Raw genomic sequence first — 3,345 nt, forward strand, 5'->3', positions numbered from 1 at the left:
CCACTTTTTGTCCTAAAACTATTTCTGTTTTTAATAATATATAGATTAATGAGTTTTGTTCACATAAATGGATAAATAAGGAAATATGAGATTTTAATGCGAGGCTAATAAACGAGTCATGTGCAAGTCATCTCCATTTTCTATCCAAACTAGTTTTCGGTTGCACGTGTATCACCAGTTATTTAATAAATAACAACATAAAATTATTGAAATATGTGTTGAGTAACAAAAAATAACAAAAACGTAATTGAGATTGTGTTGTCACGTTTTATTTACCAAGCTTACTAATTAAATTTTTAAGAAGCAACAACTTCTTTCTGGTAAAAAGAGAATGAAAGGTATATCAATACACAATTATATAAAGTATATAAAAACAATTGACTAAAGTATAAGAACAATTTTTTGATGAAAAAAGTAAAACACTATATGCTAGGTAAATGAGATGGTGTAAACTTCCAATGTCAGTGATATATAAATATCTTTGGTCTCAAAACTAATATTGTGCTGGACTTCTTAAGCTCTAGCAAGAAAAATAAAAAATACGTGCCTTGAGCATTTCTTCAACCGTTTAACTAATGCTCCTCTGCACTAAAAAGAAAATCCTTTGACAAATCCTGCAAAAATCCAGTAACTTGTTTCAATAGCTAATCTTAACTTTGACGTTGAGAAATAATGGATAAGTATTTGAAAATCTGGATGAAGCTTTAGATCCCATATGAATGGAGAGGGAGACTTGAGGGAAATGGAAACTCTTTCTTGGCTTTATATAGTACCTTCATGGTTAGTGTCTCTCTGACTTCTTTTCACACATTTATCAACGGCAATAATCTACATTTAACTATGGGATTCAATGCATTGAAATATGCAACTCTTTGTATTCTAGCAACGTATAAGGTTTGATACTACTAAATTTTGGTTGATGTTACTGGTCATCTCTTTTGCCTATTAGCTTATTTATTATGGAACGTCCTTCTGAAAAAAAAGGATAATTTGCGGAGGTTGAAAGTTGTAATTTGCGGGGGGTTTGGCCTCCTCAAGCAATTAGTAAAGGCTAAAACCCCTGCAAATTGCAACTTTCAACCTCCACAAATTACCCTTTTTTTTGTAATGCGTTTTCTACATTAGCAGTATTTATACTCTAGCTAGAAATTAATAAAGAATACCAAATGCATAAGCATTATATGTGATGTATTCAAGAGACTTTATGGTGGCTGATTTAGCGTACAATACTCAAAAAAGAGAGTTGCTAAATAGCCATACTAATTTGATCCAAATTTAGCCACACTTATGTAAAAACCACCATAACCTCTATTGTACAATTTTAAATTAAGATAAACTTTGAGAAGAAAAGATAAAAATGACATTAAATAAACATAAATTATTAAATTTTACCTAAATAGTCATATGAATTTACCCCGTTTAAATATATGCAAAAATAGTCAAAAAAGACCTCAAACAGACTAATAGCTATATTAATTAAGTTGATTGGTTGGTTTGATAAATTCTTGTCACCGGTTTATTTTCCCAAAATAATTAGCAAATGGAGAAAAGCACTTCAATTTCTCGAGGGAAGATGAAAGATAGAATAATTAGTATAATTAAGGGAATTTACAATGCCATAATTAAAGAATTAAGGTGAAGTTGTGCCTCTAAATACGCCTTTATGTAATTAAAATATTATTATTTAATTTGATATTAAATTAAATTTTGATGTAGTGTAAGGGCAAAATGATAATCTAACTTTAAAGGTAGGAGCTTCCTACTATAATATGATATGATGCTTAGGATGAGGTCTTATTTTTTCGTAAAATTATTTTACTTAGGATATATGTGTATAATGTTAGTACAAAATTCAATTTAGTAGATTTGAACAAACAAATAGGAGGAGAACTATAGTCACTTAAATGGAGATAATCAATTTACTAGTGAGAGAGAGTATATTATAACTAGTCTAAAACGTACGAGCATAACACGTGCATCTTCTTTTAATCATTACATCATCATATGCGAAAATAATAAAACTTTTGTCTCTATGCATATTTTAGAAACTAGTTGCAGTACACACATGTCATGCCAATATAATTTATTTACAAGTAAATGGAAAAATAGCAACAACCGTGCTAGAAAATAAAAAATATATATGATGGCGAGTCACTTGTCCAATGTAAGACTTCCATCTTACCTTATTTCCCTTGGTATACATTATAATGTGCAATCAAGAATGCATAATGTCTGTCAGGATTGTTGGATAACATTGATGTTAAAAGGCAAGTTTGTCGTGTGTAATAATGGTGCGAGCCTACAACTTATCAAGGCCAAATGGTATGGATGCGAATGGTGTCGTCATGATTCTTGTCAATTCAAAGGTCTTTGGCAATATCACTTTTGAAGTTGCTCATGTCCTTCCAACAATTAATTTGGGTTATAGCTGCTAAAGGAGAAAAGATTAAAGCCTACAATAACTCATCCTCCACGGCCAGAGCGGGATCCATTTCAAAGGAACAAGGATGGACTTTAAGGATGCACCATCCTTACCATATTTTTCGTCCAAGGGCCTAAACTTTGTATTCAAGTATACTAATTAAAGCCTGACATTATCGCCCCTAGATTGAATATTGTTTTTACATGGCCGTTCTCCTTGTAGAACATATATTTGACATTTAACATCATCTCAGGTACCTCAATGTCTTGCCGCCACGTAATCGGCATTGCAACTTTGCTCAAAATTGCACACCCTAATTGGTCTCCAACTGTAATTATTTGCATGAATTCGACTACTCGATCAATCAATGAAGCAAAGGTCAACCCATCCTTGATGAAAAGAAACTTCCGACCGATGTATTTTTCATTGGTGTTGGCCAAGTGAATCCATAAAAAGCAAGTAATTTGGTGCTTATTTATGGTATCCACCCCCATAAACTACATTCAGTACATGTGTGGTCTTTCTTTTGCATAGAAAAAAGATTGTGTGCGTTGTGCATCAAAGTGTCAATTACTTGTTACTATCGAGCATAGACGAGGTGGAGCTGAACTTTCCTATTTCTCTTCATTACACTTGAAGCAGAGAATAAAACATATACAAGGATAGTTACAAATGTTGGTGATGCAAACTCCACTTTTGTTGTTAGCATCACTCAAATCCCTAGAGTTCATATGGTGGTTAAGCCAATGAAGCTTGTCTTGTTTCTCCACAAAATTATTTTCATAGGATAATACGTGCATAATCTAAATACTAAATTCAGTTTAATGAATTTGAACAATAAAAATGAGGAGAAATCGAAGTTGTTAGAAATAATAATTCAAAATTGTAGAAACCAAGAATGGTTAGGATTTGATATTTTTTTC

This window comes from Lycium ferocissimum, chromosome 3, assembly GCF_029784015.1.
Source record: "Lycium ferocissimum isolate CSIRO_LF1 chromosome 3, AGI_CSIRO_Lferr_CH_V1, whole genome shotgun sequence".
Lineage (NCBI taxonomy): Eukaryota > Viridiplantae > Streptophyta > Magnoliopsida > Solanales > Solanaceae > Lycium > Lycium ferocissimum.